Source organism: Schistocerca cancellata, chromosome 2 (assembly GCF_023864275.1).
Source record: "Schistocerca cancellata isolate TAMUIC-IGC-003103 chromosome 2, iqSchCanc2.1, whole genome shotgun sequence".
Taxonomy (NCBI): domain Eukaryota; kingdom Metazoa; phylum Arthropoda; class Insecta; order Orthoptera; family Acrididae; genus Schistocerca; species Schistocerca cancellata.
In genome coordinates, this window is record NC_064627.1 from 752,880,384 (window position 1) to 752,894,768 (window position 14,385).

Below are 14,385 nucleotides of genomic sequence, written 5' to 3' on the forward strand. Positions count from 1 at the left end.
ACACCGGGACAGCGCGAACGCAAGTCCCGACTACCAAAAATTATGCGCCCGAGTTACTCACATTTGGAGTAATCGCGGGGGTCAGCTCGACCGAAGTGCAATGGAACCGCCTTCATGATCACGGTAGCCCCTACGCCAGGTAAGTATGCTTTCGTCGCGCCACAGGCGAGAATTTGTAGTGCCTCGCGCTCTCGAGATGTAACGAGAGCTCCTGACGTTTTCGCAATCGGCGAACAGAATGGTGGCCGTCCATATACCTGTCTCCTTACAAGAGAGCTATTGGCTGTCGAGTTAGATGGCAGACAGTCGTAACAACGCTCCTCTGCCGAGAAAAACGATGCATTTTGTGCGAGCACCATCATACGGCTCGCGGCGCCGGCCGCTGCTGGGGTTAATTTACCGTTCCCTCCGGAAGATGGCGGGCCAAGTCCGGGTTGCCGCCTCCGGGCCCTCCTCTCCGTCTCAAACGAGCCCTCTTTCTCGGCTGTTGAAACCGCGAATGAGATCTGCGGAATGAGTGCTTTCTGCAGCCACAATGCAAGCCACACTTTACTTTCCCTCCTTCCAGGAGAGCCCTTAGTGCTAGCAAATACGGCAGCATTGTCACGCGCGGTCGTCTGTCGCCGAGCAACTGAAGGACCACAGCTCACACTGTCAGATGTTCTAAGAGAGCTGGATGCACTCGTGAGTGTTGTGCGCGACGAACAAACAGGACGTCAGTGAACTCCAAGAGCGAACATCAATCAGCACGTTCGACATTCGACGCCGAGTAACAGAAGACACTTAAAAGGTAACACTTCTTTTTGCTTCTCCTTCCGAGTAGGACGTGGAAAGCTCGATCGAATATTTGTGCAAATTTTCATTCAGAATATGGAGATATTTTCTTCACGCATAAGAGAGAAAAAATAAAGTTTCATTCATGACAACATTTCAGCTGTGTCCGGAAAGCGGGTTGATTTCGAAGAAGCAGATTAATTTTGCGGTATTTGGTAACCGATTGATACCTTGTAGCTATGGTGACATTAAATCCACCACCTTTCGTATCTTTGCTTAGACGTGCAGTACGTAAGGATAAACTAAATTGCTTTTGTTTCTTTCTAATTACACTTGTTATAGAGAGAGAAAAAGAAGAGTTTTATGTTATTTCCACTCCATTCGAAACCTATCTGTTCTCACTCCAAGGGCGCCCATACGACAGACAGTTTGTACAGGGGGTGGGGGACGGCTGAATCTGGAGGTATGGTGTACTTTTAATATTTTGGAAGACGAATAGCGAGCTTGTAAAGTAGCCATAAACAGATTTGAAGTTCCGCACCTGTTAAAGACGTGCGTAACACAGACTTTTTGACTCGATTTCTCGTAAGAAAAGCACCCCTGATAACATTGCGTTTTCTACTTTCCCTGAGAGCCCCGAGTACAGCTACCACGAAAGAAATTTTCTGCGCTCACCACGCCGTTTTTCGTCTTCCCCATGTTGTAACTGCTCATTACCAATCTTTTTTTTTTTTTTCCGGTCGCCTGCAAAGTAGTCACATGAAACACAACATCTGCGACGACAAGACATTCCTTACAGAAAGTAAACGCTCACTGTCGTGGCCTAATAAACAGCCTACAGCGGTTCTCGTCCCATCACCGAATTTAAGCAACGCTGGCCCTTGTCAGTCAGCGTGGCCGCCTGGGAGCACAAGCTGCCGTTGCCTAGAATTTCTCTTCCCCGTTTTCGGTACAGTTGGCCACGTCATTTCACATCCCCGCCAGCTCCTCAAGTGCCGCAAGTCTGCAAGTCTTGAGACGCTACGCTAGACGCTTGCTTCCGGCCCCTCATGTACCTGGCCACAGGCGACAATGCGTTCGGCTGGACGACGCCTCGTGTACGCCGGCTCGCGCCACCGCGGTCGCCGTGCGTGCAGGGAATGGCGCGCCGTCCAGTTGCGTTTGGCGCGCATTCCCCTGATGGACAGAGAAGCCAAAAGTCGCCGTTCGACCATTAATGGGGGTGTCGTACCAGAGTTAGACCGCTTGAGCCATCTCGCGGCTGCCGCTGCTACTACTGGTGCGCGTCCCCGCGCTTATCGAACAGACAGTGTGCTCTGGCTCTGGGTTTGACGCCAGGTCGACGCAGACGTGTGGTACGCGCCTAGCGCGAGTGCTGCTGCGTTTGGCAGTCCCTTGCGGAACACGTTGCTGGCCGAGTGCTCAGACGCACTAGTTAGCGACTGCTAGCACAGATTACTGCGTTTGCAATTGAAATAGACACCGGGACAGCGCGAACGCAAGTCCCGACTACCAAAAATTATGCGCCCGAGTTACTCACATTTGGAGTAATCGCGGGGGTCAGCTCGACCGAAGTGCAATGGAACCGCCTTCATGATCACGGTAGCCCCTACGCCAGGTAAGTATGCTTTCGTCGCGCCACAGGCGAGAATTTGTAGTGCCTCGCGCTCTCGAGATGTAACGAGAGCTCCTGACGTTTTCGCAATCGGCGAACAGAATGGTGGCCGTCCATATACCTGTCTCCTTACAAGAGAGCTATTGGCTGTCGAGTTAGATGGCAGACAGTCGTAACAACGCTCCTCTGCCGAGAAAAACGATGCATTTTGTGCGAGCACCATCATACGGCTCGCGGCGCCGGCCGCTGCTGGGGTTAATTTACCGTTCCCTCCGGAAGATGGCGGGCCAAGTCCGGGTTGCCGCCTCCGGGCCCTCCTCTCCGTCTCAAACGAGCCCTCTTTCTCGGCTGTTGAAACCGCGAATGAGATCTGCGGAATGAGTGCTTTCTGCAGCCACAATGCAAGCCACACTTTACTTTCCCTCCTTCCAGGAGAGCCCTTAGTGCTAGCAAATACGGCAGCATTGTCACGCGCGGTCGTCTGTCGCCGAGCAACTGAAGGACCACAGCTCACACTGTCAGATGTTCTAAGAGAGCTGGATGCACTCGTGAGTGTTGTGCGCGACGAACAAACAGGACGTCAGTGAACTCCAAGAGCGAACATCAATCAGCACGTTCGACATTCGACGCCGAGTAACAGAAGACACTTAAAAGGTAACACTTCTTTTTGCTTCTCCTTCCGAGTAGGACGTGGAAAGCTCGATCGAATATTTGTGCAAATTTTCATTCAGAATATGGAGATATTTTCTTCACGCATAAGAGAGAAAAAATAAAGTTTCATTCATGACAACATTTCAGCTGTGTCCGGAAAGCGGGTTGATTTCGAAGAAGCAGATTAATTTTGCGGTATTTGGTAACCGATTGATACCTTGTAGCTATGGTGACATTAAATCCACCACCTTTCGTATCTTTGCTTAGACGTGCAGTACGTAAGGATAAACTAAATTGCTTTTTGTTTCTTTCTAATTACACTTGTTATAGAGAGAGAAAAAGAAGAGTTTTATGTTATTTCCACTCCATTCGAAACCTATCTGTTCTCACTCCAAGGGCGCCCATACGACAGACAGTTTGTACAGGGGGTGGGGGACGGCTGAATCTGGAGGTATGGTGTACTTTTAATATTTTGGAAGACGAATAGCGAGCTTGTAAAGTAGCCATAAACAGATTTGAAGTTCCGCACCTGTTAAAGACGTGCGTAACACAGACTTTTTGACTCGATTTCTCGTAAGAAAAGCACCCCTGATAACATTGCGTTTTCTACTTTCCCTGAGAGCCCCGAGTACAGCTACCACGAAAGAAATTTTCTGCGCTCACCACGCCGTTTTTCGTCTTCCCCATGTTGTAACTGCTCATTACCAATCTTTTTTTTTTTTTTCCGGTCGCCTGCAAAGTAGTCACATGAAACACAACATCTGCGACGACAAGACATTCCTTACAGAAAGTAAACGCTCACTGTCGTGGCCTAATAAACAGCCTACAGCGGTTCTCGTCCCATCACCGAATTTAAGCAACGCTGGCCCTTGTCAGTCAGCGTGGCCGCCTGGGAGCACAAGCTGCCGTTGCCTAGAATTTCTCTTCCCCGTTTTCGGTACAGTTGGCCACGTCATTTCACATCCCCGCCAGCTCCTCAAGTGCCGCAAGTCTGCAAGTCTTGAGACGCTACGCTAGACGCTTGCTTCCGGCCCCTCATGTACCTGGCCACAGGCGACAATGCGTTCGGCTGGACGACGCCTCGTGTACGCCGGCTCGCGCCACCGCGGTCGCCGTGCGTGCAGGGAATGGCGCGCCGTCCAGTTGCGTTTGGCGCGCATTCCCCTGATGGACAGAGAAGCCAAAAGTCGCCGTTCGACCATTAATGGGGGTGTCGTACCAGAGTTAGACCGCTTGAGCCATCTCGCGGCTGCCGCTGCTACTACTGGTGCGCGTCCCCCGCGCTTATCGAACAGACAGTGTGCTCTGGCTCTGGGTTTGACGCCAGGTCGACGCAGACGTGTGGTACGCGCCTAGCGCGAGTGCTGCTGCGTTTGGCAGTCCCTTGCGGAACACGTTGCTGGCCGAGTGCTCAGACGCACTAGTTAGCGACTGCTAGCACAGATTACTGCGTTTGCAATTGAAATAGACACCGGGACAGCGCGAACGCAAGTCCCGACTACCAAAAATTATGCGCCCGAGTTACTCACATTTGGAGTAATCGCGGGGGTCAGCTCGACCGAAGTGCAATGGAACCGCCTTCATGATCACGGTAGCCCCTACGCCAGGTAAGTATGCTTTCGTCGCGCCACAGGCGAGAATTTGTAGTGCCTCGCGCTCTCGAGATGTAACGAGAGCTCCTGACGTTTTCGCAATCGGCGAACAGAATGGTGGCCGTCCATATACCTGTCTCCTTACAAGAGAGCTATTGGCTGTCGAGTTAGATGGCAGACAGTCGTAACAACGCTCCTCTGCCGAGAAAAACGATGCATTTTGTGCGAGCACCATCATACGGCTCGCGGCGCCGGCCGCTGCTGGGGTTAATTTACCGTTCCCTCCGGAAGATGGCGGGCCAAGTCCGGGTTGCCGCCTCCGGGCCCTCCTCTCCGTCTCAAACGAGCCCTCTTTCTCGGCTGTTGAAACCGCGAATGAGATCTGCGGAATGAGTGCTTTCTGCAGCCACAATGCAAGCCACACTTTACTTTCCCTCCTTCCAGGAGAGCCCTTAGTGCTAGCAAATACGGCAGCATTGTCACGCGCGGTCGTCTGTCGCCGAGCAACTGAAGGACCACAGCTCACACTGTCAGATGTTCTAAGAGAGCTGGATGCACTCGTGAGTGTTGTGCGCGACGAACAAACAGGACGTCAGTGAACTCCAAGAGCGAACATCAATCAGCACGTTCGACATTCGACGCCGAGTAACAGAAGACACTTAAAAGGTAACACTTCTTTTTGCTTCTCCTTCCGAGTAGGACGTGGAAAGCTCGATCGAATATTTGTGCAAATTTTCATTCAGAATATGGAGATATTTTCTTCACGCATAAGAGAGAAAAAATAAAGTTTCATTCATGACAACATTTCAGCTGTGTCCGGAAAGCGGGTTGATTTCGAAGAAGCAGATTAATTTTGCGGTATTTGGTAACCGATTGATACCTTGTAGCTATGGTGACATTAAATCCACCACCTTTCGTATCTTTGCTTAGACGTGCAGTACGTAAGGATAAACTAAATTGCTTTTTGTTTCTTTCTAATTACACTTGTTATAGAGAGAGAAAAAGAAGAGTTTTATGTTATTTCCACTCCATTCGAAACCTATCTGTTCTCACTCCAAGGGCGCCCATACGACAGACAGTTTGTACAGGGGGTGGGGGACGGCTGAATCTGGAGGTATGGTGTACTTTTAATATTTTGGAAGACGAATAGCGAGCTTGTAAAGTAGCCATAAACAGATTTGAAGTTCCGCACCTGTTAAAGACGTGCGTAACACAGACTTTTTGACTCGATTTCTCGTAAGAAAAGCACCCCTGATAACATTGCGTTTTCTACTTTCCCTGAGAGCCCCGAGTACAGCTACCACGAAAGAAATTTTCTGCGCTCACCACGCCGTTTTTCGTCTTCCCCATGTTGTAACTGCTCATTACCAATCTTTTTTTTTTTTTTCCGGTCGCCTGCAAAGTAGTCACATGAAACACAACATCTGCGACGACAAGACATTCCTTACAGAAAGTAAACGCTCACTGTCGTGGCCTAATAAACAGCCTACAGCGGTTCTCGTCCCATCACCGAATTTAAGCAACGCTGGCCCTTGTCAGTCAGCGTGGCCGCCTGGGAGCACAAGCTGCCGTTGCCTAGAATTTCTCTTCCCCGTTTTCGGTACAGTTGGCCACGTCATTTCACATCCCCGCCAGCTCCTCAAGTGCCGCAAGTCTGCAAGTCTTGAGACGCTACGCTAGACGCTTGCTTCCGGCCCCTCATGTACCTGGCCACAGGCGACAATGCGTTCGGCTGGACGACGCCTCGTGTACGCCGGCTCGCGCCACCGCGGTCGCCGTGCGTGCAGGGAATGGCGCGCCGTCCAGTTGCGTTTGGCGCGCATTCCCCTGATGGACAGAGAAGCCAAAAGTCGCCGTTCGACCATTAATGGGGGTGTCGTACCAGAGTTAGACCGCTTGAGCCATCTCGCGGCTGCCGCTGCTACTACTGGTGCGCGTCCCCCGCGCTTATCGAACAGACAGTGTGCTCTGGCTCTGGGTTTGACGCCAGGTCGACGCAGACGTGTGGTACGCGCCTAGCGCGAGTGCTGCTGCGTTTGGCAGTCCCTTGCGGAACACGTTGCTGGCCGAGTGCTCAGACGCACTAGTTAGCGACTGCTAGCACAGATTACTGCGTTTGCAATTGAAATAGACACCGGGACAGCGCGAACGCAAGTCCCGACTACCAAAAATTATGCGCCCGAGTTACTCACATTTGGAGTAATCGCGGGGGTCAGCTCGACCGAAGTGCAATGGAAGAGCCTCACCCCGGAGGAACCGCCTTCATGATCACGGTAGCCCCTACGCCAGGTAAGTATGCTTTCGTCGCGCCACAGGCGAGAATTTGTAGTGCCTCGCGCTCTCGAGATGTAACGAGAGCTCCTGACGTTTTCGCAATCGGCGAACAGAATGGTGGCCGTCCATATACCTGTCTCCTTACAAGAGAGCTATTGGCTGTCGAGTTAGATGGCAGACAGTCGTAACAACGCTCCTCTGCCGAGAAAAACGATGCATTTTGTGCGAGCACCATCATACGGCTCGCGGCGCCGGCCGCTGCTGGGGTTAATTTACCGTTCCCTCCGGAAGATGGCGGGCCAAGTCCGGGTTGCCGCCTCCGGGCCCTCCTCTCCGTCTCAAACGAGCCCTCTTTCTCGGCTGTTGAAACCGCGAATGAGATCTGCGGAATGAGTGCTTTCTGCAGCCACAATGCAAGCCACACTTTACTTTCCCTCCTTCCAGGAGAGCCCTTAGTGCTAGCAAATACGGCAGCATTGTCACGCGCGGTCGTCTGTCGCCGAGCAACTGAAGGACCACAGCTCACACTGTCAGATGTTCTAAGAGAGCTGGATGCACTCGTGAGTGTTGTGCGCGACGAACAAACAGGACGTCAGTGAACTCCAAGAGCGAACATCAATCAGCACGTTCGACATTCGACGCCGAGTAACAGAAGACACTTAAAAGGTAACACTTCTTTTTGCTTCTCCTTCCGAGTAGGACGTGGAAAGCTCGATCGAATATTTGTGCAAATTTTCATTCAGAATATGGAGATATTTTCTTCACGCATAAGAGAGAAAAAATAAAGTTTCATTCATGACAACATTTCAGCTGTGTCCGGAAAGCGGGTTGATTTCGAAGAAGCAGATTAATTTTGCGGTATTTGGTAACCGATTGATACCTTGTAGCTATGGTGACATTAAATCCACCACCTTTCGTATCTTTGCTTAGACGTGCAGTACGTAAGGATAAACTAAATTGCTTTTTGTTTCTTTCTAATTACACTTGTTATAGAGAGAGAAAAAGAAGAGTTTTATGTTATTTCCACTCCATTCGAAACCTATCTGTTCTCACTCCAAGGGCGCCCATACGACAGACAGTTTGTACAGGGGGTGGGGGACGGCTGAATCTGGAGGTATGGTGTACTTTTAATATTTTGGAAGACGAATAGCGAGCTTGTAAAGTAGCCATAAACAGATTTGAAGTTCCGCACCTGTTAAAGACGTGCGTAACACAGACTTTTTGACTCGATTTCTCGTAAGAAAAGCACCCCTGATAACATTGCGTTTTCTACTTTCCCTGAGAGCCCCGAGTACAGCTACCACGAAAGAAATTTTCTGCGCTCACCACGCCGTTTTTCGTCTTCCCCATGTTGTAACTGCTCATTACCAATCTTTTTTTTTTTTTTCCGGTCGCCTGCAAAGTAGTCACATGAAACACAACATCTGCGACGACAAGACATTCCTTACAGAAAGTAAACGCTCACTGTCGTGGCCTAATAAACAGCCTACAGCGGTTCTCGTCCCATCACCGAATTTAAGCAACGCTGGCCCTTGTCAGTCAGCGTGGCCGCCTGGGAGCACAAGCTGCCGTTGCCTAGAATTTCTCTTCCCCGTTTTCGGTACAGTTGGCCACGTCATTTCACATCCCCGCCAGCTCCTCAAGTGCCGCAAGTCTGCAAGTCTTGAGACGCTACGCTAGACGCTTGCTTCCGGCCCCTCATGTACCTGGCCACAGGCGACAATGCGTTCGGCTGGACGACGCCTCGTGTACGCCGGCTCGCGCCACCGCGGTCGCCGTGCGTGCAGGGAATGGCGCGCCGTCCAGTTGCGTTTGGCGCGCATTCCCCTGATGGACAGAGAAGCCAAAAGTCGCCGTTCGACCATTAATGGGGGTGTCGTACCAGAGTTAGACCGCTTGAGCCATCTCGCGGCTGCCGCTGCTACTACTGGTGCGCGTCCCCCGCGCTTATCGAACAGACAGTGTGCTCTGGCTCTGGGTTTGACGCCAGGTCGACGCAGACGTGTGGTACGCGCCTAGCGCGAGTGCTGCTGCGTTTGGCAGTCCCTTGCGGAACACGTTGCTGGCCGAGTGCTCAGACGCACTAGTTAGCGACTGCTAGCACAGATTACTGCGTTTGCAATTGAAATAGACACCGGGACAGCGCGAACGCAAGTCCCGACTACCAAAAATTATGCGCCCGAGTTACTCACATTTGGAGTAATCGCGGGGGTCAGCTCGACCGAAGTGCAATGGAAGAGCCTCACCCCGGAGGAACCGCCTTCATGATCACGGTAGCCCCTACGCCAGGTAAGTATGCTTTCGTCGCGCCACAGGCGAGAATTTGTAGTGCCTCGCGCTCTCGAGATGTAACGAGAGCTCCTGACGTTTTCGCAATCGGCGAACAGAATGGTGGCCGTCCATATACCTGTCTCCTTACAAGAGAGCTATTGGCTGTCGAGTTAGATGGCAGACAGTCGTAACAACGCTCCTCTGCCGAGAAAAACGATGCATTTTGTGCGAGCACCATCATACGGCTCGCGGCGCCGGCCGCTGCTGGGGTTAATTTACCGTTCCCTCCGGAAGATGGCGGGCCAAGTCCGGGTTGCCGCCTCCGGGCCCTCCTCTCCGTCTCAAACGAGCCCTCTTTCTCGGCTGTTGAAACCGCGAATGAGATCTGCGGAATGAGTGCTTTCTGCAGCCACAATGCAAGCCACACTTTACTTTCCCTCCTTCCAGGAGAGCCCTTAGTGCTAGCAAATACGGCAGCATTGTCACGCGCGGTCGTCTGTCGCCGAGCAACTGAAGGACCACAGCTCACACTGTCAGATGTTCTAAGAGAGCTGGATGCACTCGTGAGTGTTGTGCGCGACGAACAAACAGGACGTCAGTGAACTCCAAGAGCGAACATCAATCAGCACGTTCGACATTCGACGCCGAGTAACAGAAGACACTTAAAAGGTAACACTTCTTTTTGCTTCTCCTTCCGAGTAGGACGTGGAAAGCTCGATCGAATATTTGTGCAAATTTTCATTCAGAATATGGAGATATTTTCTTCACGCATAAGAGAGAAAAAATAAAGTTTCATTCATGACAACATTTCAGCTGTGTCCGGAAAGCGGGTTGATTTCGAAGAAGCAGATTAATTTTGCGGTATTTGGTAACCGATTGATACCTTGTAGCTATGGTGACATTAAATCCACCACCTTTCGTATCTTTGCTTAGACGTGCAGTACGTAAGGATAAACTAAATTGCTTTTTGTTTCTTTCTAATTACACTTGTTATAGAGAGAGAAAAAGAAGAGTTTTATGTTATTTCCACTCCATTCGAAACCTATCTGTTCTCACTCCAAGGGCGCCCATACGACAGACAGTTTGTACAGGGGGTGGGGGACGGCTGAATCTGGAGGTATGGTGTACTTTTAATATTTTGGAAGACGAATAGCGAGCTTGTAAAGTAGCCATAAACAGATTTGAAGTTCCGCACCTGTTAAAGACGTGCGTAACACAGACTTTTTGACTCGATTTCTCGTAAGAAAAGCACCCCTGATAACATTGCGTTTTCTACTTTCCCTGAGAGCCCCGAGTACAGCTACCACGAAAGAAATTTTCTGCGCTCACCACGCCGTTTTTCGTCTTCCCCATGTTGTAACTGCTCATTACCAATCTTTTTTTTTTTTTTCCGGTCGCCTGCAAAGTAGTCACATGAAACACAACATCTGCGACGACAAGACATTCCTTACAGAAAGTAAACGCTCACTGTCGTGGCCTAATAAACAGCCTACAGCGGTTCTCGTCCCATCACCGAATTTAAGCAACGCTGGCCCTTGTCAGTCAGCGTGGCCGCCTGGGAGCACAAGCTGCCGTTGCCTAGAATTTCTCTTCCCCGTTTTCGGTACAGTTGGCCACGTCATTTCACATCCCCGCCAGCTCCTCAAGTGCCGCAAGTCTGCAAGTCTTGAGACGCTACGCTAGACGCTTGCTTCCGGCCCCTCATGTACCTGGCCACAGGCGACAATGCGTTCGGCTGGACGACGCCTCGTGTACGCCGGCTCGCGCCACCGCGGTCGCCGTGCGTGCAGGGAATGGCGCGCCGTCCAGTTGCGTTTGGCGCGCATTCCCCTGATGGACAGAGAAGCCAAAAGTCGCCGTTCGACCATTAATGGGGGTGTCGTACCAGAGTTAGACCGCTTGAGCCATCTCGCGGCTGCCGCTGCTACTACTGGTGCGCGTCCCCCGCGCTTATCGAACAGACAGTGTGCTCTGGCTCTGGGTTTGACGCCAGGTCGACGCAGACGTGTGGTACGCGCCTAGCGCGAGTGCTGCTGCGTTTGGCAGTCCCTTGCGGAACACGTTGCTGGCCGAGTGCTCAGACGCACTAGTTAGCGACTGCTAGCACAGATTACTGCGTTTGCAATTGAAATAGACACCGGGACAGCGCGAACGCAAGTCCCGACTACCAAAAATTATGCGCCCGAGTTACTCACATTTGGAGTAATCGCGGGGGTCAGCTCGACCGAAGTGCAATGGAAGAGCCTCACCCCGGAGGAACCGCCTTCATGATCACGGTAGCCCCTACGCCAGGTAAGTATGCTTTCGTCGCGCCACAGGCGAGAATTTGTAGTGCCTCGCGCTCTCGAGATGTAACGAGAGCTCCTGACGTTTTCGCAATCGGCGAACAGAATGGTGGCCGTCCATATACCTGTCTCCTTACAAGAGAGCTATTGGCTGTCGAGTTAGATGGCAGACAGTCGTAACAACGCTCCTCTGCCGAGAAAAACGATGCATTTTGTGCGAGCACCATCATACGGCTCGCGGCGCCGGCCGCTGCTGGGGTTAATTTACCGTTCCCTCCGGAAGATGGCGGGCCAAGTCCGGGTTGCCGCCTCCGGGCCCTCCTCTCCGTCTCAAACGAGCCCTCTTTCTCGGCTGTTGAAACCGCGAATGAGATCTGCGGAATGAGTGCTTTCTGCAGCCACAATGCAAGCCACACTTTACTTTCCCTCCTTCCAGGAGAGCCCTTAGTGCTAGCAAATACGGCAGCATTGTCACGCGCGGTCGTCTGTCGCCGAGCAACTGAAGGACCACAGCTCACACTGTCAGATGTTCTAAGAGAGCTGGATGCACTCGTGAGTGTTGTGCGCGACGAACAAACAGGACGTCAGTGAACTCCAAGAGCGAACATCAATCAGCACGTTCGACATTCGACGCCGAGTAACAGAAGACACTTAAAAGGTAACACTTCTTTTTGCTTCTCCTTCCGAGTAGGACGTGGAAAGCTCGATCGAATATTTGTGCAAATTTTCATTCAGAATATGGAGATATTTTCTTCACGCATAAGAGAGAAAAAATAAAGTTTCATTCATGACAACATTTCAGCTGTGTCCGGAAAGCGGGTTGATTTCGAAGAAGCAGATTAATTTTGCGGTATTTGGTAACCGATTGATACCTTGTAGCTATGGTGACATTAAATCCACCACCTTTCGTATCTTTGCTTAGACGTGCAGTACGTAAGGATAAACTAAATTGCTTTTTGTTTCTTTCTAATTACACTTGTTATAGAGAGAGAAAAAGAAGAGTTTTATGTTATTTCCACTCCATTCGAAACCTATCTGTTCTCACTCCAAGGGCGCCCATACGACAGACAGTTTGTACAGGGGGTGGGGGACGGCTGAATCTGGAGGTATGGTGTACTTTTAATATTTTGGAAGACGAATAGCGAGCTTGTAAAGTAGCCATAAACAGATTTGAAGTTCCGCACCTGTTAAAGACGTGCGTAACACAGACTTTTTGACTCGATTTCTCGTAAGAAAAGCACCCCTGATAACATTGCGTTTTCTACTTTCCCTGAGAGCCCCGAGTACAGCTACCACGAAAGAAATTTTCTGCGCTCACCACGCCGTTTTTCGTCTTCCCCATGTTGTAACTGCTCATTACCAATCTTTTTTTTTTTTTTTCCGGTCGCCTGCAAAGTAGTCACATGAAACACAACATCTGCGACGACAAGACATTCCTTACAGAAAGTAAACGCTCACTGTCGTGGCCTAATAAACAGCCTACAGCGGTTCTCGTCCCATCACCGAATTTAAGCAACGCTGGCCCTTGTCAGTCAGCGTGGCCGCCTGGGAGCACAAGCTGCCGTTGCCTAGAATTTCTCTTCCCCGTTTTCGGTACAGTTGGCCACGTCATTTCACATCCCCGCAAGCTCCTCAAGTGCCGCAAGTCTGCAAGTTTTGAGACGCTACGCTAGACGCTTGCTTCCGGCCCCTCATGTACCTGGCCACAGGCGACAATGCGTTCGGCTGGACGACGCCTCGTGTACGCCGGCTCGCGCCACCGCGGTCGCCGTGCGTGCAGGGAATGGCGCGCCGTCCAATTGCGTTTGGCGCGCATTCCCCTGATGGACAGAGAAAGCCAAAAGTCGCCGTTCGACCATTAATGGGGGTGTCGTACCAGAGTTAGACCGCTTGTGCCATCTCGCGGCTGCCGCTGCTACTACTGGTGCGCGTCCCCCGCGCTTATCGAACAGACAGTGTGCTCTGGCTCTGGGTTTGACGCCAGGTCGACGCAGACGTGTGGTACGCGCCTAGCGCGAGTGCTGCTGCGTTTGGCAGTCCCTTGCGGAACACGTTGCTGGCCGAGTGCTCAGACGCACTAGTTAGCGACTGCTAGCACAGATTACTGCGTTTGCAATTGAAATAGACACCGGGACAGCGCGAACGCAAGTCCCGACTACCAAAAATTATGCGCCCGAGTTACTCACATTTGGAGTAATCGCGGGGGTCAGCTCGACCGAAGTGCAATGGAACCGCCTTCATGATCACGGTAGCCCCTACGCCAGGTAAGTATGCTTTCGTCGCGCCACAGGCGAGAATTTGTAGTGCCTCGCGCTCTCGAGATGTAACGAGAGCTCCTGACGTTTTCGCAATCGGCGAACAGAATGGTGGCCGTCCATATACCTGTCTCCTTACAAGAGAGCTATTGGCTGTCGAGTTAGATGGCAGACAGTCGTAACAACGCTCCTCTGCCGAGAAAAACGATGCATTTTGTGCGAGCACCATCATACGGCTCGCGGCGCCGGCCGCTGCTGGGGTTAATTTACCGTTCCCTCCGGAAGATGGCGGGCCAAGTCCGGGTTGCCGCCTCCGGGCCCTCCTCTCCGTCTCAAACGAGCCCTCTTTCTCGGCTGTTGAAACCGCGAATGAGATCTGCGGAATGAGTGCTTTCTGCAGCCACAATGCAAGCCACACTTTACTTTCCCTCCTTCCAGGAGAGCCCTTAGTGCTAGCAAATACGGCAGCATTGTCACGCGCGGTCGTCTGTCGCCGAGCAACTGAAGGACCACAGCTCACACTGTCAGATGTTCTAAGAGAGCTGGATGCACTCGTGAGTGTTGTGCGCGACGAACAAACAGGACGTCAGTGAACTCCAAGAGCGAACATCAATCAGCACGTTCGACATTCGACGCCGAGTAACAGAAGACACTTAAAAGGTAACACT

At 51.5% G+C, this 14,385-nt stretch overlaps 3 non-coding genes and 4 pseudogenes across 3 annotated transcripts; all 7 read right to left on the bottom strand.

The window, feature by feature from the left end:
• Positions 1–3: 3 nt before the first annotated feature.
• LOC126163292 (U1 spliceosomal RNA) lies at positions 4–147 on the bottom strand (annotated as a pseudogene).
• A 2,109-nt stretch (positions 148–2,256) lies between these two features.
• Positions 2,257–2,400, bottom strand: LOC126163293 (U1 spliceosomal RNA; annotated as a pseudogene).
• Positions 2,401–4,511: 2,111 nt separating this feature from the next.
• LOC126163294 (U1 spliceosomal RNA) lies at positions 4,512–4,655 on the bottom strand (annotated as a pseudogene).
• Positions 4,656–6,766: 2,111 nt separating this feature from the next.
• On the bottom strand, positions 6,767–6,929 carry LOC126163277 (U1 spliceosomal RNA). The gene has a single exon (XR_007535195.1). It is a non-coding gene; the product is annotated as a U1 spliceosomal RNA (small nuclear RNA).
• A 2,111-nt stretch (positions 6,930–9,040) lies between these two features.
• On the bottom strand, positions 9,041–9,203 carry LOC126163278 (U1 spliceosomal RNA). Its single transcript, XR_007535196.1, has one exon. It is a non-coding gene; the product is annotated as a U1 spliceosomal RNA (small nuclear RNA).
• A 2,111-nt stretch (positions 9,204–11,314) lies between these two features.
• On the bottom strand, positions 11,315–11,477 carry LOC126163279 (U1 spliceosomal RNA). The gene has a single exon (XR_007535197.1). It is a non-coding gene; the product is annotated as a U1 spliceosomal RNA (small nuclear RNA).
• Positions 11,478–13,590: 2,113 nt separating this feature from the next.
• Positions 13,591–13,734, bottom strand: LOC126163295 (U1 spliceosomal RNA; annotated as a pseudogene).
• Positions 13,735–14,385: the final 651 nt, after the last annotated feature.